The 23,833-nt window shown below is 39.6% G+C and overlaps 2 long non-coding RNA genes across 2 annotated transcripts; one reads left to right on the forward strand and one right to left on the reverse strand.

The window, feature by feature from the left end:
• Positions 1–15,628: 15,628 nt before the first annotated feature.
• On the reverse strand, positions 15,629–16,969 carry LOC117226990 (uncharacterized). The gene is made up of 2 exons (XR_004491961.2): positions 16,664–16,969; positions 15,629–15,757 (listed from the first exon to the last, which is right to left on the reverse strand). It is a non-coding gene; the product is annotated as an uncharacterized LOC117226990 (long non-coding RNA).
• A 1,657-nt stretch (positions 16,970–18,626) lies between these two features.
• Positions 18,627–22,312, forward strand: LOC117226868 (uncharacterized). Its single transcript, XR_004491927.2, has 2 exons — positions 18,627–21,008; positions 22,042–22,312. It is a non-coding gene; the product is annotated as an uncharacterized LOC117226868 (long non-coding RNA).
• The last annotated feature ends 1,521 nt before the right edge of the window (positions 22,313–23,833 follow it).

Raw genomic sequence — 23,833 nt, forward strand, 5'->3', positions numbered from 1 at the left:
TTTACACACGCAGGGCCCGTTCCCTACGGAACACCCGTTTTCACCCGCCCGCTTAATGCTGGGGATCGCTTATTCGCGGTCACGAAAACATGCTCGATTCCGCGAGGCCGTTCCTCGACGGTGTTGCTCGGATCTAACCAGGCGACAGTAATGCGCCAATCATCATCCCCGGCGGAAGGCGGATGATCAGAATCCGCGAATACGATCCTCGCGAAAATTATTTACACGCAGAAGAAACGGGGCAACTTGCTTCTCGAGGAAACAGAGTGGTTTAGGAAAATTGTCTCGCGTAGGTAGAACGCGACTTGTTTGATAGATAATGATGCTAATGATTCAACAGCGGATTTATCGTGTAATAATTTATCAAATACGGGCATATACGTGTAATGACGACAGTTAAGGTTATTTTGCTGCCAGTCGTAACTAAAAAAGGTTTCTAGATAAGACTAATTTTTCTGTCATTCTGACTTCCATGAAACATCCTATTAAGATTGGAATTTGCATGAAGATCCACATTCTCAAACCATTAGCGAATATATTTTCCACGTTCGATAATGATGTGGTCTCTTGGTTGCCAAGAGTATGTAGTCTTGTCCTTCAGATTCAATCATTGTTATCGTTGATCGTTCTACGATCCTGAGAAGTTGCATTAAAATCGAAGCCTAACAGTACACAAATCGTCCTCATTGGTCTGAAGAATATAAGGAACATAAGGGGCATTCGACTCGTGAGTCGTCCTCTCACAACAAAGAACGAAATGGTACAGTTAAACATTGCTGATAACGAAGTAACCGCAAATGGAACATCTTACAAGATCAGTGACTGTTAGAAGACAGGATAGTATTGGGTTGGCAACTAAGTAATTGCCGATTTCAGTTATAGATGTCTATCACTCCCATTTTTATGATATCCGTAAATGTTATATTATAAAATTATTATTATTATTATTATTATTATGTTATTTTTTATTATCCGTGAATGTTAACAACTGGACAAATTGAATGCAGCGGTCAAGGAAAAGCGACCAGAATTGGTCAATCGTAAAGGTGTCATTTTCCAGCAGGACAATGCTAGGCAGCACACGTCTTTGTCCACTCGGCAAATATTGATGGATATTGGTTGGGAATTGATGTTACACTCACCATATAGCCCTGATCTCGCGCCATCGGATTACCACTTATTTCGATCCCTGGACAACTCCCTTCGTGGTAAAACTTTTAATGATGATGACGCTGTAAAATCTCACTTAACTCAGTTTTTGACCGGAAAGGATCAGACTTTCTACGAGCGTGGAATTTTCAAGTTATCAGAGAGATGGCGAAAGGTCATCGAACAAAATGGAAAATACATTACAGATTAAACTTCGTTCCAAGTAAAAAAATTTTTTATTTCATTGAACAAATCGGCAATTATTTAGTTACCAACCCAATACTTTCCTAATAAGAAGTAATGTGATTATTAGTAATTCAAACTTTCTTTTGCCATTTTATAAAAATCAGTATTACAAACAAAAATTTCTTTGAAGAATATAAAGTAGAGACGTCATTAACACTAGATTTACGGAACCCGTCAAAACGACGGGTCACTAATTATTTAATTTACGATGATTCATATCGTAAAGATACATTTGTGGGTTATTTATTCAATTTATATGTTACTTACGGCAAATGTTACAATAACACTGGTCAAAAATCAGAATAAATGTCTTATTGTCACTTTTATAAGCTAATATAAAACAGCTGTTTTTTGTGCTGCGTAAATCTAGTGTCAATAGTTATAAGACCCACCCTTTATCGAGCCAAGCGCGCGGCACAAATAAATGCTTCCAACAACAAAGTAGCTGCACGAGGACGATCCAAGGTCAGTGACCGACCGCGGACAAGAAAATTCATCAGCAGCGTCACAAAATAAAGCGATCAACACCGCGAACGTTCCAGAACCACCCCTTAAAATCAAGTAGCAAGCATGTATATAGATCAGTAACCAAAGGCACCATGCTCATGTATTTCCTACAGAGGACGGTTTTCGCGTTCCTGGTGTAAGTCCGGTGGTAGAAAGAGGATGCGGGGGTGTCGACAAGCAGGTAGGGCGCGCGCAATAACTATACTGCGAGCGTGTCACGTTCGTTTCTCTTGATCACACGGGCCTTCAGCGGTTGAACGGGATAGCCGAGGAAAATGATCGGCGTCGACGAAGCGGCTTGGAAATTCAGCACGAAATGCGCGAAGCAAGGCGAGGCGGCGCGAGGAGAAGCGAGGCGAGGCGTTTACAAGCGGAGGGCGCGCGTGTTGGTGATCTCGGGGGCTAAGGAGGCGTTAAGAGGGGCAGCGTCGTAAAATAAGGCGGCGACGTGCTAGATACGGGCTCAACGGCGCATCGTAAAATCAGTCGGTGTCGGTGCACCGGCATAATTCTTCGGGCTACCCGGCCCGGTTCGGCCCGACTCAGGCTGTGAATTTCGCGAGCGTTTAAGTGCACAGAGAAGCCGGGAGAACAGAGGAGAAGGAGGAGGGGAGGGGGGAGAGAGAAAGAGAGACAGCTCGAGCGAGAACCGGACAGCGTTACGCGAACGTGTAATTGTTGCAAGCAGATGTTGCCATTGAACAAGTCGTTTGTTGAGGCTCGACTTCGGGGCGCCGGACAAAAGGGTACAGGTTGCGCAATCGCGCAAACCGCGCGCTGTCTTCCAAAGGCAGAACTACTTTTCAATTTCGACAACCTTCGTTTCCCCTTCCTCCACCTTCTCCTCCTCCACCACTTTCTTCCTGTTCTTCTTCTTCTTCACCGATCCCAAATTTCTCCTCCTTTTTTTCTGAGCCGGGCTCACAAAGCCTCGGCTCGATCGCAAATGAACCTGGGAACGCGCTTTGCTCGTCCGATGCTCGGGACCCGTGATCACGAAACCGACGCCCGTGTACGAGAGATCGTTGTCCGAGTTCGGATAAAAGGCACGCAAACCCTTCGCTATGATGCCCGGCGACAAGGTGAAAGCGTTAAAAGAGACAGCCTCGTAAAATTAGGCGTGAAGCCCGCGACCGAGACAACACGGTCGCGCGACGCCTCGTAAAATTAGCCGGTATCGGCCGACAGATAATTTCTTGCTTACGACAAATTTTATACGAGGCAAACGGCAAGATGCTACGTCACACCCTGGACAACAGACAACATCTTCGCCATGGCATGACGGTCACGGTTTTACCGCCAACCAGAGGCTACCTTTAACGACGCAGCGGATAATTGGACGTAACGTCGCGACGCGCTTACACACCCACGCGAAAATACTTTCCTAGCCTAGAGTCTTAGAGTCTAGGCTCCAGACCAATCCTGGGGGCCCCCGAAGAAAATTGTCCGACCGACACGTGAGCTGTGCTAACTTTATTTTGTATTCGCTTGGACCTTCAGTCTTCTTCATTTTTTAGAATTCGTAATGGCGGAGATTTTGTTGCACTTCGCGCATGATAAAGTTGGATTGAACATCCTCTGATGATGATTCTTAATGACGTTGACGATTTTGTATTCTTGAATTACAAGTTCTTTTGCTATCAGGCACAGTATCAGAGAGTCGAGTTCTCTAAACTTTTAATTTAAATCAAGGTCACTAATTGCATTACCTAGACCTTCATAGCAGTAAGATCCGTTCATAGAATGCTGATTCACTTAACGCGATATATGATATATAGAGCGGTTCACGCATTTGATTTTGAAACTTATTGTACGGGACAAACTTTATCGTGACTTCGATTTAAAACGGTATAGACTGTAAACCAGGGGTGTCAAACTCGCGGCCCGAGATGAATATTTTTGATGTCAAGTATCAGGACGTAAACAATAATTTAACTTTATATATGTTTATTACAATGTACCAGTCAAAATAAAAATATTTGTTTCTATGAACATTGATTTTTCTTTTTTGCGGCCCGCCTAAAGTTAAGCATTGTTTATTTGGCCCAAGTTAGCTTTTGAGTTTGACAGCCCTGCTGTAAACAGCTTTCAACTTGCGTAAAACTTTGATACAGAATCGAAGGGACACATCCGACATGTTGAGTCTATTCAACTTAACACTGCATAATAGTTCTCGACTCGAGAAACACTAGAAAAAGATTAGAACTTTAAAATGCTGCAGAACACGTACACAACACATATCTATCTTTAACATAGTATTAGCTCTAGAACACAAGCGATAGAGTTTTATTTTATTTTCAATACATATGCGGCTTGATAAGGAGACCAAATAGTACTTGCGTATTTAAGACAAGATATAATTAAAGAATAATATAGCGTCTTAAGAATATGAAGATCATAGAAGTGCTTACGAACGCGCATAAGGAATCCTAGATTTCTCTGTTTCTTGCAATCGCTTCCAGAGCTCGGACAAGGTATAATTAAAGAATAATATAGCGTCTTAAGAATATGAAGATCATAGAAGTGCTTACGATCGCGCATAAGGAATCTTAGATTTGTTCTCTGTTTCTTGCAATCGCTTCCAGAGCTCGCGATCTCGTTTCGACAAACGACGAACGAATCAATTGAAATTTCCATCAGCGTGAATCAAGAAACCCGAAACGGGCGGTTCGATGGGGTAGTTGCGCGAATTCCGTTTCTCGGGTTTTGGTTAGCTGTCGATGGACAGCGCGATTCGAATCGGGTTTATCCGGGCCGCGTTTCTGGTTCTATCTCCGTGGCCCGATCGGCGAGCTCCGAAGTTTAATCGAGAGGGCCTCGGGGGCTCGTTTGGCGACCTTAAATAGCAACCCGCATTGAAGTGAACGGAATGACATTTAAATACGATCGAGTTCCCGGGAAGAATCCGGCAGCAGCCGGCGTGGGGGCATCATAGAAGTGGCCTGCCAGAAAACGAATCATATTTCACGGTTCCTGCGGCGAGGAACGCGACCGACGCGACGGGTCCATCGGACCGCGCGGAACGAGAGAGAGACGCAGATGCCCGTGAAAAGGTAACGAAGGAAGCGACAGTTTTGATAATCGGTGTGCGCGTTCCGTATAATGCCGACAAGAGGCGTAGCCGCCATCGGGTGCAGAAGATACGACACGACGCTTCTGCTTCGGATCCGGGGATTCCTCGGGGGCTCATCATCGTTCTCTCCCGATCGCTCCCTTATCCGGGAACGATCTAACTTCTATCTGTGCTCATCTGCACGGGCCCCCCTTCTGTTTTCGAGTAAACGTTCCTTTACTGCAGCATCTCCACACGAGGACCGTTTCTGTTTCGTCTCGTTTCTTCTCGTCTCGTTTCGTTCCGTTCTCCGTTCTGTTCTGTTCTGCTTCGTTCCCTGGATCGTTTGCGCAGATCCAGCGGAACCCTTCGACTCGGAAGAACGAGCGACAAGAAAGGGCGCGCGAATCTTTCCCGAAAATCGGGCTGACTCGCAGTTCCTTCGACCTCTTCGTTCTTTTTCCGGGCAACGAGAAATTCAACCCCTTGATGTCTAATGACGTCTCCGAGACGTCATTGGAACTTATCCTCATTACTTTATACTCTGAAACTGCTCTACTATTCTCCGGATAGACCACATCTTGAGTATTGTTCTATTATCTGATCACCTTACCATCGATACTTAACTGTGAACGTGTGCAGCATAAATTCGTGCGTTTAATAATCAGTACAGTAGCACAGTACAGTACTACGCAATCAGTACAGTAAGTTTCCGTACACCTTTTAAAATGTAATTACTTTTTCATAATTGGGCTAAACGATCTAAATTGTTTTCAAACATTGCAGTTGGTTCGGATGATAAGAAATGTTAAAATTATGTTTTCTCAACTTTTTTATTCGAAGCTATAAAGAAAATTTGAAACGTGCGTTTTGTAGACCTCGATGACTTATTAATACTTATACGAATACATACTGAAAATTTCGTTGAAATCGGTTGACGTATGGTCAAGCTACAGCTACTAAACGATGTGAAAATTACCTGTTTTCGATTGAAATTCATGAAAAACTGCTATTTTCACGAACATTACGTGTTACAATGTCAACCGATTTCAATGAAATTTTGGGATATAAATGACTTCGGAGTAAAACCTCTTGCGCTGGAATAATGTACTACACGCGACATATCTTTGTTCAGAAACAAGCAAATAAATAAATATGAAGCTAGCTATAGGCACACAAAAAATATCTCGTTGCATTGTATACTTTGCATCGTATCATAAGGTTGTTAGCATGGGTCTTCAGCAGATTGGTAATTTTATAAATAATTGTTTTGGAAGGATAACCCTGTGTAAGTATTGGTCGTCGTTTAATGTTAAAGCAATTTTATCTTTCACCGATGCGTGTGCAGGGTGTCAGATGAAATTAATTAAAAAGCATAGGTTGAACGGATGTGTTTTACGAGTCTCCCCTCGTTTACGGTGCAAATAAATATACTAAGCAATGTATAAATGTACTAAGCAGTATAATTAAGTGGAAATAATTGTGCGAGCGAGATGCACGCTTTGTATATCGCAAAGGAACATTTTGCGTTACCTTGTCCCTTTTCATCGTTGCATCAATTCGACATTAAGATACAGTTAAAATTGGAAGAACGGGAGACAGGAGAGCGTGAACGGAAAACATGAAACATTGGGATATAATCACAAAAGTGTACGTTAAGAGAGAAAAAGATTCCTTGAAGTCATGAGTCACCATGAATCATTCGCATGAAGCATAATTTTATGTTTCGTACTGAAATGAATTGTGGAGGAGATGAAGAAGGAGATTCAAACATTTTTCTGCTTCCAAACAAATAAATATCGGACTGAATAAAGTTCGGCGTTAATTGAAATAACGTTCAATTAGATACAGTAGATTGAAATTTTTCCATTTGCACATCGAGTTTCAATTAATGTTATTGTTTCTCTCTGAATTAATAGACTCTTTTTGCGGTTGAAAGTGCTGAAGATTCATTAGTTCTGAGACTCCTGGGTCAATTTTGGTTCTTTGGTCTTGAGGTTACGATGGTTGAGTTTAAAGTTAAGATGGATCACCAACGACACCTTGAGATTTTTCATGGCTCCAGGAAAATTTTCTGCGCGCTAATACTCGTTAATGTGTTAACTTTGTACGGTTTTAATGTGTACACTTTGTACGGTAGTTTTAGGAAGATCTCGAAGTATAGGACACCGATTCGTAATTAAGCTATCATCGACCAACTTGAAGTCCAATAGACAGATCAAATCATCTTAGAGAAAGATTGAAAACATAAAATTTAGCATCAGAAATTTAAATAATTCTCGACCATTGATTAACGATCCTCGAAAGAAAATTGAAACTTACACTTGAAGGTAGAATATCGAACAAGATGCACTACTTTTGCAAATAATGAAGCCCATCTTTCTCACTGTACCATCCAAACTACAAAATGTCAGACTTGAATTCTTCAAAAAGAATATGCAAAAGCTATAAATTATTTATCATTTATTAATACCATTATAATTATTTATTAAACATCAAAGAAACCATAATCAGTAGAATGCGGATCTGTATGCCAAATTAAAAGTATCGTAAGTTTATCGTTATAGACATATAAGTGAGATACAACTGCCTTTTCTCTTTCAATAATTGTAATAAGTTGAAAATAATGTAACAACATCCTTAAATTCTTCCAATGTTTCCGCAGTTCTGCATCTCACTTAATCATAAATACATAAAATCTACTGTCAAATGATCATGTCATAGACCGAAACCCTGCTTTCTCTAAAGGAACCGTTCCGGAAAAGGAATCGATTAACCCTTTGCACTGCAATGTCTTTCACAGCTACATTTATTAGCACTTTCTCGTCCTTAATCGTTACCTTAATAGAACGAGACAATTTCTTTTTCTTGTATGTCTTCATCCAATTTCGATCTTAGACTTTGATAACAGAAGATCAAGTTTTCTTTCGACTTAAAAGAAATGAATAACATTCATGATTAGTAGATTACGTACGAAATATTCATTACGAGTCTGACTCGTTGTGCGTTGAACACGATTTCAGGATGAATCCACGTTTGATCTGGCAGTGCCGTTCCAAGAAGACCCTACTAGTCCGTCGAGCGAAGGGGGCGTCATGTCCGCAACCGGGCGCCATTTTGTAAGATTCGCGGGAATTCACGGGGCCGATCGCCGCGATCAGTTCCAAAGGAAAGTTCGATCCGCTTTGGAGATGAATCGTTCGGATGATTCGCGGCACGGATGCTCGCATGCACGATGACGGGATCGTCGAGGCTTGAAAGGAGAAGAGAAGGCAGCCAGGCAGGCAAGCCAAGCCGAGCCGAGCCGAGCCGAGCCAACGCAAGGCAAGGCAAAGGCAAAGGCAGAAGCAGAGGCAGAGGCAGAGGCAGAGGAAAAAGCAGAGTCAAAGGCAAGGTAAGGCAAGCGAACGACGTGCTCTTCTCGTCTCTCCGCGTCTCGTCATGCGGTCGGCGTGCTCGCCCCATCAGCCTTCAGCGTTCGCATTCGCTTCGAGCTTGCGTGCCAGTCAGCATTGGCAAGTAATTTCTTGCACGCAATTGCCCGCTACTGGAATTGCCTGGTAGGCGACCTCAGTCCGTCAGTCATTTACTTTTTAAATCGAACCTTCCTACCTACCTCTACCTGGCTGGCTGGCTGCCTGACGAACTGCCGTGCTGACTCCTGCACGCGTGTTCGAGCACACACCGCTTCGTGCCACGCGGAATTTCCCAAACGCTCGAGCCGATCCGCCGATAAGCATCTTCCTTTCCTCGGCAGGACAAGAAACGCGCTCCGAAATCGCTCCAACGTCCCGCCGCGGACCCCTCGCCGCTAGAAACCGCGTCCAAGAAACCCGCTTTTCAATGGCAATCAACGCCAAACTTCCAGATGATCGTATACCGAAACATTGGATTGGACAGAATGTCCGCTCCGTTCTTGCACGATGCTTCTGCGTGCGAGCAGTAAGAGTCGCTTCGTTTCGATTCAACTTCCATTACTGCTTCGCCGTAGTAACTGATACTGCATCGTTTCGCCCAAAAGGTACTTTAACAAGATTATTCGCATGTTTCACTTGCCTTCCAAACCGGTCGTCAAAGCGGACGATCTTTCAAATGTAGACGATTAGACTACGTTAAGTGGACCACGAAACTGTGCGAGCGTCAGAAGAAGTGAACAATTGTTGTCCAAAACATAGTGTCGGAAATCCGGGAAATCAATTCTAAAAATTTGTGGTAACAAATTTTTTAAAACAAAGTGGTACTAACATGATATGCGAGAAAAGTGCAGCTAGAACTGCTGATTTTGATGCATAATAGAAATTTTCTGCGTCAGTTAAGTGTCATTGATTCTAATTCTTTAAAACTGATTCGATTAAGCTTAATGTCTGCTCACGATTTCTACATAGCTCCCAAACATTCAGAGTTCACTTCATCAGAAGCAACGTAATGAATCACGGCACAATAATCAGAATCTGTATGCACGCAAACGATATGCATGTTAGTTATTGAATCTTTTTCAGGCTCATCCATATATTTATAAGTTCTGTTAGCAGTGTCTTAAAATGCGATGATTTTTTTTCAAATAGATTACTTCTGTACAGACTCATCTGACAGATTTAGTTTTGGTTTTAGTTCTGGTTTCATTCTTAATTTTAACGTTAACTTTAGTCATGAGTATATTATTCATACATTTTGTATTTTCTCTTGTATGATTAGGCTCTCATTCAATAATAATAATAATTATCATTAAGACCCTACTAATATAGACCGTGTCGAGAAAAGGGGACGTCATGTTCGCAAATAATAATTATTATAATAAAATGATACTTTTAATAGCTCGGATATGACATAGTACTAAATTTACTCTTCTAACATTTTCACCTTAGTATCTCGCCTACAGATTTGTCGACGATCTCCCTTAAAACAATTTTTCTGTGGCTCTGTTAATACCATTTCCACTCTATCATCGTCGCAGGAATCTTGTAGAAGAAATTCTTCGACTCTTTCTTTTTCAGGAGCCTGCATAAATCCACAATTTAGCGATCGTTTCTGGCTCGCAGCGAGGATCGATCGTCACGAAGATGCTCTCCACTGTAGCGGACGTTCATCCAGTGTCCCCATTGAAACGCAGCCGAGATGTTTCGTAGAAATCGGTCGGATCCGATTTCTAATGCAAGAAACGGGTAGCTGCTCGCATGTCGCTGCCGCTCGCTAATCGGCGAAACGTTCCGTGCGATTTTCCAGAGGAAACCGCGGCCAACGGAGGCGAGTTTTACTTGCAGGTTTTATTCGCCGGGGATTAGCGCGAGGAGGAAGAACGATCGTACGAATCGAAGGTACCAATGACGAATAATTGTACGTTCGGACGCCGGTTGCGTTTGCATTCGTGCACGACAAGACTCTGTCCAGGAAGAGGGAAGCGACAAGCAAAATGACTATATCTTAATCGTCTCTTGCTATTGGCTTTCTAGACCGAGCGTGTTGGCCTCGTGGGAACATTGTGTCTCCTTCGGAGAAGAAGATACGCCTTAAACGCGTCAGCCCTTTGCGGCAATGAAAGCTTTCGAAAGTCAACGAAAGTCCAAGTGTCTGTTCTAAGATACGATGAATGCGCACGAAATTGCGCAAGTTTCTTCCTTTAGACTTCTACTCGAGCCGATAATTAATGCGGTTTCTTTGTATTTAGATCAATCAGGAAAACCGCATGTCTTATGACTAGACTGCGGATTTTATGCATTTAAGACAAAAATGAGTAGCTGCTATTTGACGTGGTAGAAGAATTAAGAGAATTGGACAGTAGCGAAGTACACTAAATTCTCTCTAATTGATGCTCAGATTGTGCACAAAAATGGACAATTTGGGAAAAGATGTTACGATTATTCGAGCCATGCAACTCGTTTTCATGGTTGTTGACAACCGGTATATGAGCCGTTTATTTTGAAAGTGGTATAAGTCACTTTGTTTCTAAGTCAATATACTTAAGGGTTTGCGTTTTAACACGTTTCAAAATATGGATGCTAACTTTCGAGAAGATTCACTTGTATTTGTTATCTCAGGATACTGATATTTTTCTCAGTATAAATAATTTCGTATAAACATTAAAAAATCACCACTTTTCATTACGGTAAAGTGACTTATGCCACTTTCAAAATAAACGGCTCATATAACTATAAAAACGAGCCGCAAGGCTCGAATCACCTCTTCCCGAATCGTCCATTTTTGTAAGCAATCTGAGCGTCAATTAGGGAGAATTTACTGTATTGGAAATTGGTCATTCGTAAAGGAAAGAGAAAATCTTTTTAAATAACTTTTATTTCTTGCGGTAGACGCAATTGATTATTATTTTGTATAAAGATTCGATGTCAACTGACAACACCACCTAATACTTCATAAAGCTGTAACTGTTTACACAATCTCTCTGTATATATAGAGATTATCTTAGACAATCTCTCTCTAGAGAGATCCTATCTCTGTAGAGATAAGATCTGTATCCTATATATATATATCGCATTCAGCAGCATCAAACCGAAGTCTCTGTCTTCAGATTTCAGCTACTTAGAATTGAAATTGCTTGGAATAGGAAATACTTGCAATTAGAGGTGTTCACAATCAACGAAAGGTCGCAATCCGTTCGAAGATGCAAATAATTTCGCAGCCTTCGCAGCTATTGATCCGATTTCATTTAGTTGATAGGCTCGGGGCGTTCTGAAGTCCCAACGTTGAAAAATTCTGCGCCGGCGACTCGGTTCATCGTGTACAGCATATAGTGAAAAATCGGTCTGGACAGTTTAAACGCGATTTGACGTTTAGTAAATCGATCATCGGTCGGCCCAGATATTCCGCTCATGCAAAGCGAATCGCGGATAAAATCGGACCACGCGGCGACGTGTACGTATGAGAAATTGGCCCTACACGATCCGCACGTAAACCGTTGCCGCACATCCATACCCCGGGGAGAAGTCAACCCTTGACTGAATAGGGGATAAGCGTAACAAACGTTCCAGATCTCTTTCCTCGATAATGGGAATTCTTGGTTTTTCTTCGATCGCGCCGCCCCGTAACCTGATTTTTCCCGCAACAGAAGGTTAAGTGATTTTACCATTTTTTAACTCGTATCTCGTTGTTTAACGAAAGTATAGTTATACTAGTACAGTTATACAATCGTTTCTTTCATTGGTTTTTAGAGAGACAGCTCAGAGGTACCATCTTCTTGTGTCGTTATTCGTTATTGTTATTATTATTATTAATACAGATATATCTGTGCCTCTTACAAACGACTGCAACTCATGTTGCAGCTCCTCCGCAAAGAGTTAACAAAAAATAAAACTATGACATCCTTGACACTTGCACTGACATTCTGTAGGCGCTATATGAACGGTTCAGAAACCAATCAGAGATAAATCAATATAGTTGATTTCTTCATAAATGAACAATGGATAGCAGCACTTATATTGATCACGGAATGACTAAACAAAATTGTACAGAGCATTGTTATTTGTTTACAACTAATTTACAAAAGCTTTACTTACCCCAATTTTAAGGTTACTGGACCTACACGATTGGCTTCTGAACCGCCTATATGAGTCGTTTATTTTGAAAGTGGCATAAGTCACTTTACCGTAATGAAAAGTGGTGATTTTTTAATGTTTATACGAAATTATTTATACTGAGAAAAATATGAGTATCCTGAGATAACAAATACAAGTAAATCTTCTCGAAAGTTAGCATCCATATTTTTAAACGTGTTAAAACGCAAACCCTTAAATATATCGACTTAAAAACAAAGTGACTTATGCCACTTTCAAAATAAACGGCTCATATGTAGCGTTATCATTTGTATATTCGCCGTTACCATGATTTTGCACTTTCGTGTTGCATTGTGTACAAATTTAGAACTATGTGCAAAGGCTATTGCCACAGGCGGACCTGATAACGAACGAGTTAATAAACAAAACATCTTTTTATGTTCTCAGTTGTAGCGCTTACCATGAGAAGTATAGAACTGTGACACTAGATAAATTGAATTTACAATTATGTACTTGTAAATTGGAGGAAATTGGTATCGTCTTCGGAGGTAGGATCGATTGGCATTTTCGAATTAGAATCGTTTCGCTTGAAACGGGCACACGGTTTGAATAGACTGACAGACAGTAAAATTTCTTGATCGAAACTTGATTTGTCTTGCTTGTAGATCATAGCGTGACGTAAATGACTGTTTGTGCGCGATCATGCGTTTTTGCGCTTGCTTTTTTGCAAAAAACAATAAATCGACGAGCAGATCGCGTACAGAATACTCTCGAAAGATATGAAACTTTTTCCAAGGATCATCAATTTTTAATCTTTCCAGTGGAACGTTCGATATAGCATTGTTCCAGCGAATTTTCCACCTGTCGTTCTCCGTTCTATCAGGTCGAGTCATAGATAACTTCCGTTTCTTTTTCCTTGTCTTTTCTTTTTTTATTTTATTTATTTTGAACCTTTATCTATTTAGTGAATGTAAAAACTCGGTTGTCCAGGTGACTCATAGCGGGTAGATACGAACAATAGATTCTACCTAGCTGCATCGGAAGTTATTTATGACTCGATCTAATACAATGCTGCTTACTCCTTATGGCTCTATACCAGCGTGCGGGATAATTCCCGAATATAATAAATTCATGAAGACTTTAGAATATGGAACAACCTGCGAGCAATGAAATATTAATTGAAACGCACGTCTGGTTAATAACTCAACGCGGCCCGAGAAACAGCCTTTATTCTCCCCCTCGATCTATTCAAATTCCCGAGCCACTGTCGCCGGTAATAGCAGAGTTCTCGCAAAGAGAAACGCGACCAATCGAGTACCGCTGGAATTCTATGTCCCTGGAGGGTGAACATTCCGAGTAAAAACATCGAACGGTAATTACAGCAATCTCTGCGACATGACTCGCGGGAACTTGCACGAAACGATTCCGCGCGACGATATTCAGATAATGAGGATTCCGTAATCGCGGAATCGCGCGACGCGTATCAGCGTGTCTGCCGGCGAGGAATCGGCCGAGTTAATTAATCGCGGGAACGACGGTAAGGAACGAGACAGTGTGCACCAGCCCCCGGGGGCGAAGATTAAAAATCCTCGGCCGTAGGTCGACGGCGTGTGTTCGCCGTTCGAGCCGCGATAAGGTGAAAAATGTCTAGCGCGGCCACAGCAGCCTCTGGACGGCGAATCATTTGTCACGGTCTAATGTCTCCGCGAGCTGGACGCTTATCGCGTGACACCACACCGCGACCATTTTATCGGTCGCAAGATGATCGCGGGATGGCGCCACGAACCTCGAACTGCTTATTCGTTTCCTTCCACGGATATCCTGAGGAATACCGCTCGCGAATGCTCATCCTCTAATTAACTAGCGAGCTAAGGAAGTCGGTTGTCTCTTGGACGCTTCGAAGCGGTTTTGGTTCCTCGACAGCAGTTCGTTTCGTTTTAGCGACACGTTCGAGCGAAGGAAAACAATGTTTTCCTTGATATCGCGGTTTGCGAATTCCTCGAGAATGCGTCAAATTCAATTATCTGCAGTGACGTCACTTGCATATCGTTCGTTTAAGTTTGCGCAGCTTTCTTTCTCAAGTATTCTCCTAGGTTTCTGGAATATCATTATATGATTTCTATTGCTACTCGTTCGTTCTAGTCTACTAAGTTCTTCGTTACATAAATAGTTACACTGTGTGCGATATACGCCAATTGGAGCAACAGTATACCGCCTCTGGATTCTGTTTTGTATCAACGCGTCTGCAACTTAGCTATTTTTGTTTCTTAAGATTGTTTAGATGGGCCTTCTGTTGTACCAATCATCAAGTGATTGACAAAATGCCGAATGATCGAAATTGTCAAAATAATTCTAAGCACTGACTAAAGATGCACAATTGAGTAAAACGAGGCAATGCGTGAAAACGTACACGATAAAACAAACTGACAACGTTAGAACAAACACAGTGTATATAATTTAGAGTTACTTGAGATCGAATATATATGTACAGTAAATTCTCCCTAATTGACGCTCAGTACACAAAAATGGACAATTTGGAAAGAGGGAGATACAATTATTCAAGCTTTGCGGTTCGTTTTTATAGTTATTGAAAATTGGTAGCAAGGGTCGAATAATCGTACCTTCTCTTCCCAAATCGTCCATTTTTGTTTCCAAGCTAAGCGTCAATTAGGGAGAATTGTCTGCACATGTATTAAGAAACTGATGTTCTAGTAAAGCAGTATACCTATAATGTAAAATGTTTGAAATAAGTTGGAATCTGTCTGAAGATCTACTTTTATCTAGAGTCTTGCCAAAGACATTTTAACTATGTATAGCTTACTACAACATCACATGAACAAAGCAGTACGAGGGCGAACGCGTCGTTCAGAATATCAACATTTGCTATACTCGTCACCGGAGGTTATCGCGACGAACAAACGCAGAATTTCTTCTGGTTCAAAGAACATGCGCAGTTTTTCTCAAACGTTTTTGTCTGAGATACGAACATTACATAACAGAGTTTAACCGATTTCTTTCTTGATCGTAGAATCATCGATGCAGTTCAAGGAAACCTGGATGCAACCACAATGTTGACGAATCGTTTCGTACTTGACTAATGCACGCAGTAGGTTTTATGAACACTTATATGAGCAACAAACGATGCGGTTAAATAAGCGAATACTTAGAGAACGGTAGAACTCATGTTATTTGACAATATCAGTAGCAAACATTACAATCTACTGAGAGATAATAGTCTAATTCGCACTGATTACGAAACATTGATTACGGCTTATTTCTCCAATCTGGTTTAACTGTCCTGTAACAGAGAAGAACTTTTAAGCTAATTTAACACTAAATTTAGGGAGCCCGTCAAAATGACGGGTCACTAATTTTTTAATTTACGATCATTCGTATCGTAAAGATACATTTATGAGTTATTTATGCAATTTATGTGTTACTTACGGCAAATGTTAACAGTAAGTAACACTTGTTAATAATTTACGATTATTCGTATCGTAAAGATACATTTATGAGTTATTTATGAAATTTATATGTTACTTACGGCAAATGTTAACAGTAACACTTGTTAAAATTCAGAATAAATGTCCTATTGTTACTTTTATAAACTCATATAAAACAGCTGTGTTTTTTTTGTGTAGTAAGGCAATAGCAGCTAGTTTGAACCATCAATTTTCCCAAACATACTTTTGAAGATACAGTAAATTCTCCCTAATCGACGCTTAAATAAACTTTTTCTAAAATAGACAATTTGGAAAGACGAGATATGATTATTCGAGCTTTGCGGCTCGTTTTTATAGTCACCGATTGTCAGCAACTATAAAAACGAGCCGCAAGGCCCGAATAATCGTACCTTCTCTTCCCGAAGTGTCCATTTTTGTTTCCAAGCTGAGCGTCAATTAAGGAGAATTGACTATACTTCATGTAGACGTATTAACCTTTCTGTCGATGATAATATAACAGCCATTTATTTAATCGAATTGCCGAGAATTGACAAATTAGGTGACGATTGAAATACGCTGGGTCAAAATGACCCGGTAACCACAGACCGGGGACCAACTGTCTATTGTAAAACAGCTTCAAACTAGACGCTGCAGCAATCCCGTCTCGGCTTCCTGACTTAACACGTTAATTGCCGAAAATCAATCCCGAAAATTCTCGCAAAGTCAAAATAAAATTAGTGAAAGTAAAACTAGAAAGTTACATTTTACCATTGCAGATGATATTTCAATTTTTTGCATTCCAAACGTCCCAGTTAAATTCAGTCCGTTCGAATGTATTAGAACAGAGATGTTTGAAAACTAGTCAAACATTAGAGTCACTCATACGTGACTGAGGCGGCATTTCCCGTGTTAAACAGTTCTCAAAGTTTTCTACAAACCAAAAGAGAACAGCAAACGTATTATAGCTCTCGATAAAAACAGCTGCCACTATAAGCTGGCGAGCGTCGCCGAAGGTTATCGCGAACTGATGAGTCCGACAAACCGTGAATCTCTGGTTTGACCTTTTAGTATCCGACAGAAATCCGTCGGCGACGCATGACGGCTGCGGCGCAGCGGAAATCCCGTATGGACCGTGCAAATCCGGTGTAAATCGGATCTAGAAGATCGGTACCATGAGACTCTGTTGCAGAGTAATCGCGCTGATAGCAATTTGGGTGACAGTGGTCGCGAGTTGGTCTTTCGTGAACGTGACGGAGTTGAAGGAATCTAACGTCGGATTAACAATTCCGTTTAATAGAGAAAACGAATTTCCAGTGTCGGAGAATTCGATAATAGGGACTCCTTCGCAAAGAAGGCTGTCGGTCTGCAGGCCTGGCTATCGGCCCGACCGACTTGGAGTATGCAGGAAAGTCTGGTGAACATGTTGCTTCTGTTTCGATCGTAAAGACATCTTACAAAAAGAGATCGTGTCGAAATTCGTGAGGACGATGAACGTGCACGCGAAGGTTCGTTATCGTTCACTGGAAACGGAGGGAGTCCGTTCCCGAACGAGGATTCGACGCGATACCAATCTTTCGAGCCGATAAAAGACATCGTATCGTCTGATAACAGTTTTTACTGGCATCGATACCCGTGCGAGTGATAAGACAATCTTTCCGCGAGACAAGGCCGTCCGTGATCGTGGCTCTCGTTTCTGAGCACGCTGCTCCCGACGAACTATGCAACGTGCCGATCACATCGCTAGTGAAAATCGAAATGCGACGGGTTCCGTGAAAACTCCAAGGTGATAAAGCACGTTTCATCGAAGCTATCGAGAAATTCGCCGATCGATAACGTCACCAGAAATCATCATAACGTCACCTCAGGAAACCGTTGTCGACGACGGAATCGGTTCGACACGCTCGTCTCGAACAAAGGTGTTGATCATCCTCTAAAGACCGATCATCTCGCTGCAACATGGGACTTCGGTGTACCGTTGCGTTAACAGTGGCGATCTTATTGTTTCTATCATCGACGGAGGCCGTTAACAATCCGACGACGAGACAGAACAAGACATTCGTGAAATTTGAGACGTCAACGATTAAGACGGGATCGTTTATTAACGTTCCTATTAATTGTCCGCCGGATAGGGTGCGGATCGGGAACCGGTGCAGAGCGATTTTCTGAGTAAGTAGTTAACAGATCGCCAATTTTATACGTTCATGGTAGACACGAATTGGTGAAGTTCAAGATAGTAGGGAGATTAAAGAAATTTGAAGAAATCGATATAATGCTGCCAGCTTGTTACAATTGTTAGTGAAAGAGTTTTATTTGGCTCCAGTTGCTTGCGATATATGCGGGAAAATTTTAGTTTGTTTTTCATGCATTTATGCGTCAAATAAGCAGATGAAATACGGGATAATGAAAACGGTTGAAAAATTTAGGAAAATTGTTCTATTATTTCCAACTTATTAGATTTATTAACAGAGCGAGCACATTCTTTCTTGTTCGACTGTAGTTTACTTCAGTCGAGGCAGACAAATTTTATTTTGCACAAATTTTAATTTATCTATTGATTAGTATTCCGGTGCAGAAAAAGGAGAGAAATTTGAGATAACAAGTGGATCTATTTGATTTATTTTTCAGTTCTATATGCTTTTTGTGGAATAACGTAAAAGAAAGATTGCAGAGAATTTTTTACTGTAACGATATTTTATAATTACGTTTACTATTTTTCTGTACCAGGTATCTACCTCTCAATCAAGTATTCCTAACGTATCGTCTGTAACAAAAATATCTGCAGCAGATACTTGCAGAAACAACGGATTCGTCTGCGTCCATGAAGCCACTGTTGGTAATGAAGATATCAATCAATAACAATACAAATTATTCCAGCATATTAATCGGAAATCGTTAATGCGAACAGTAAAATGTGTAAATATTTATAGGAAATATATTTTCCACATAATGATTAATCGCATGAAATCGTCGACACAGGAAAACTTCTTTATTACCTGTCCGTAAGTTATCTACACTATAAAACAATCGAATTGTTTGTAAGAAATATACAAAAACGCAGAATTTCCTCTTTATTATAGTCCACTGTATTATAAATATAAAACAACAATAAAAAACAATGATAGATAGACCAATAAAAAGAATTGAATGTATTTTCACAGACTGACTATTTTAATGTATTTTTGTGAAATTCATAAAATCTACTACTATTTTAAGATCATGTGATGAGCCGGTTTCCTTTGAAGCTATTTATTCTTAATTATTTTTACTGATGAATAAACTATTTAATTACCTACATGTGCCATTCGAGAGAATGGCAAAACTCTCAAACTATTAGGCAAAATTACCGACAGAGAAATTTCACCGAAGATTAAGATGACAGCGCTATCTAGCATCACTTGGTACAAATTCTATAGGTGGCAGCACCAATGTCGGGTTACATCGAGGCAATGAAATGCTTCTTATTTTTGCCACATGTGACGTCACAATCGTTCTTCCAAATATTTATTAATTTAAACTACAAATCAATTTTTAAATACAGTCAATCCTCCTATAACACGATGCTTTAGGAACACGGATTTGATGTGAAACGATGTAAAAAATTGCGACAGTCCTTCTACAACACGTATTCTTATAACACGATTTTTGTCTAGCTCAACTCATATTGGTAGCAGAAATGTTTCCATCGCGTCACGGTTTTGTTGCCATAAACAAGGCGTTTGCCTTGTACGTAGTAATGCGTAGCTTGTCCTTATTGAAACCTAATTCTGCAGTCGGTTGCTTGTTCACGAATTTAAACGTACTTCAGATGTGTGTATTAATATAATTATTAAATAAAAGAGAGAGAGAGAGAGAGAGAGAGAGAGAGAGAACTTTTGATTTGTTTCATTTTCGTTTTATGGCTGGTGTCCAACAACAAGTCCTCAGCATTTCTGAAATTTGTATTCCTTAGTTTTTGTCGTATGAAACATTAAAAATACTTTACATGAATTTTTTAACACGGAACGCATGCCCTTGATTTATATTGTTCCTAGATTTCTTATAACACACGATGTATGTACTCCGAGAACACGGCTTCAACACAACACGGACGGATTTCTCCGAATTGTATTAATTCTAGGTTTTTTCTAACACGATTTCGATGCAGCACAGAACGAATTAACAGTGTTATAAGAGTAGTTTGCCGTGACAATTCAATAACTTGCGGAAACTTAAGGTTAAGCTGGAAGATTGTACTCAATCGAAAAATACTTCGACCTTAAAAAAGAATTCGAATTCGCGTAAAAAAACCAAGAAACCTCGACCAATAGCTCGGAAAAAAATCATTGAATTTTCAAGGATTACTGCGAATCAATTTTAAAATGTAGTCGTAGGAATTTTCAAATTTTTGAGAGCTTAAATTAAAGCTGGAAAATCGCACTTTATGATAGGGCTGTATGAGGGCTAAATTTCGATCGCATGAATTAATTAATTCTTTCCGCAATTCGCACGGTATGTTATTGTAAAAACGACAAGAATCAGTTATCTGTTGCGCAAATTATGTCATGGTATGAATAATTAAAAACACGTGGAATTAAACCGCAACGAAGAGTCAGATAGACAAAACTAAAATCTCACAGCCTGATGTAAACGTAATCTCCCATGACTGCATCGTAAAACTTCTACCGAGATTGAAGTTTCCGGACTTTATCGTATCTCAGAATGTATTTGACGCAATTACCGAATAGAAACCGCAATGTGTACGTGGCCAGGATATGATCAGTAACCACAAATTAGTGCGAATAAACGAAAAGAGGGGAGGGATATCGCACGTAAACGAGGGTATATCCATGGTGTTTTCATTGGCCTCCGTGTCAGTCGCCAATTTGTATCTAAACGTCGTAGACCAGCCCCCCGTGGACAGACGAAAAAATCTTAACGAGCAGTCAAGGACCAGAAAATAGAATGTCGCCAGTGCGTTTCATACTACTCGCGATTTTCGTGATCGCTCTGATCGCTGTCGGACAATCCAAACCCTTAACATTTCCGGAAAGAAGATTGAGTAGACGGTGTCCAGTGGGATACAGACTGGTTCGCAACATGGGGTGCAGGGAAATTGTGACCAATGCGGTAAATTATTCAATTAAAAGTTCATTAATTTTTATTATCACTAACCATAGTCGGTCAAATGACCAGTTTGATTATTTTTATTCTACAATTATTGGAATTATGAATGTACAATAGGGGTTAAATATAAGTCAACACCTTTTAAAATGGTAGAACTTTTCTAAAGCTATGCTAAACTACCTGAATTATTTTTAGGTGGTAGAAGGATTAATTTACTAGACGATTACTAAAATACCTTTTTTAACTTTACGATTATTTAGAACAATAAAGAAAGATAAAAGATTCTAATTTTTAGATCTTTTATCTGAGCCAATAACGAATATTGAAAATATGTGTTTGTAGATCTCAGTTAAATTATAAGCATACTGAAAATGTCATCAAAATCGGTTAACGTTGTTATGAATTAGAAACCAGTAAAGATCGCGAAAACGCGAGCGATATTTCTGAACCCGTAAAATCCAAAAATTGTAAACCTTTGCTTACAAGTGGATTAAGTTATACCTAATATAATAGTATTTTTTTATGTCCATACGTTCTTTATAGGCATGAAAACAGGCTCTGACAAAATTTCAATATTGTCTCTTTTGCATCGTTTTATTGTGTCTTCTCAACTGCGTAAAAAAATTGTTTTCGAATTAAATTTAGAATTGAATTCAAAACTAAATTCAAAATTAAATTAAATTAAAAAAAAAAAATTTGCACACTATTCAAACGAAACGTCAATAACAATTCAAGGGATGTCACCCCTTTAAACAATGTATCAGGTTTAATAAATTCAGTTGTTTCAAGCATAATTTAATTATGTGCAGAGTTTCATCATTTTTTGATTTTACGGATTTTTTTAGTGAGTTGTTTTTAGCTTATTTTATTATTATGTGACAAAATTGAGACAATTCCTCTTTTGTAGATCAGAAGTATTAATTGACTGAGACATGTTTAGCATTAAATTTTGATTCTCATTTATGATACTCATTTTTTCATTTATTATCATTCTCTTTTTAATTTTATAATGCTCATTTTTTGCGTTTTGTTACAGTGAACTTCGAGCACGAAGTCCACACATATACACGCAAAAGCATCCGTGTTACCTCAAACTATAATGGATCCAACATCGATATATGCAATGGATACCTGACTTTCTGATGGTCAATTATGTTGCGGATTCATCTTTTTTACTATCGTAAACATCTCTGTAATCAGATACATACGTGTAAGATAAATCACAGCTTATTGAGTTAAATCTTGTCTCCTGTCCCTTATGTAACCTCTGAGTAAGAATTAATAAAGAATTATACAGTTAATTGCAATTATTATGGTATGACGTATGAATAATAGATTCCTAGATTCCAATAAATCCCCAATTAATCAGTCATTGTTGCGACGCAAACAAAATGGCTGCTGCCAGGATTTGCTTTCGTTTACTTAAAGATGTATTCCATCACTAGAAAATTATTAAACAGCATTTTAATAATGATGTAGCGGACCATTATTACTAGAATATTTGCAACATTTATATATAATGTTGATTCAGTGGCACGGTTTGCAATACAACAGAAGTTCGCCATAATGTTTGGAATGCCTAGCATTCGTGTAACCATGATTCATAAAACACTTCATGAGCTTAAGAGTAAAATAAGAGCAATAAGAGTCAAGCAATTTAGTAGAAATTAGGATGACTATATAGTCGGCAATCTACTTAACGATCAAGTCAATTAGAACAATATTAATACTTCGATCTCCGATTTCCATTTTACATTTCTTAAATCGATTATATTACCGATAATATAACTGCTAAGGATTGAACTGTTATCACTGTAAAAATTGCAGTCGCAGCAAGATATGACGATTATACATTGCAGAGATCTCAATAATGTCTCTGGTGTTCAATAATTCTGACATGGTTATATCACGATTTATAATAAACCGTATGTTACAAAATTACTTATCGCTTATATTTTACATCCTTAATACACCAGTACTGCGTACCAACTGCTACATTGCACCGAATTTTTTAATAATCCGCTACCTTGAGGCGTTGCATTATACAGAGCAATTCTAGAATAGTTTAATCTCGCATGTAAATTAAAACGCCCACGCCCTCGCTCGACCCCGTAATCATTAAAATCCTCTCGTCGAGCGACCAACTCGTCTATCAACATTCCAGGCGCACAAATTTCGCTTATATTTTTTATCAAATTGCGTAACAAAATTCACCGTGTCGTCTCCTAAATTCGTGGCGTATCATTTCCATGTTCTGTGGATCCAAATAAAATCTCCATATCATATGATTACCCGGGAATGTAAATGGTTTCCTCGAATAGTAAATTTCGAGGTGTCCCCGATTAGTAAATTTCGGAAAGTAACAGTAAAATCATCCAAAAAAAAATCTATAGCTATGCAATATTTCAGAAAATTATACAAAATCGTGGTGAAATGTTCTAATCAAAAAATTGAATGTTTTGTTCGAGCTAGTCATTAATTATGGTACTGAGAACAGATTGTAGAAATCTTCCTTTTTTTCATCCTTTCTTTAAAAGACTTTTTTAATACAGCGAAAGCCTAATCTGATAATAGCGTCATGTCTCAGCAGATACAGACACAATAAATCGAAATGTATTACTCATCCCAAAGATAAAATGTATTAATACCACTTACAAGTATTATCGATAAAATATAGTTTATAGAAATGATTTCTCACCACTTTTTTTCTCATCACGATTTCTTCCATTATCAATGCATCTTGGATCTGATAATTATTGTAGGCTTCACTACCAGCTAAAGCAAATAATGTCAATAAACCACATTCATGTACGCGATATTATCTAACA

This window comes from Megalopta genalis, chromosome 3, assembly GCF_051020955.1.
Source record: "Megalopta genalis isolate 19385.01 chromosome 3, iyMegGena1_principal, whole genome shotgun sequence".
In the NCBI taxonomy this organism is placed as follows: Eukaryota; Metazoa; Arthropoda; class Insecta; order Hymenoptera; family Halictidae; genus Megalopta; species Megalopta genalis.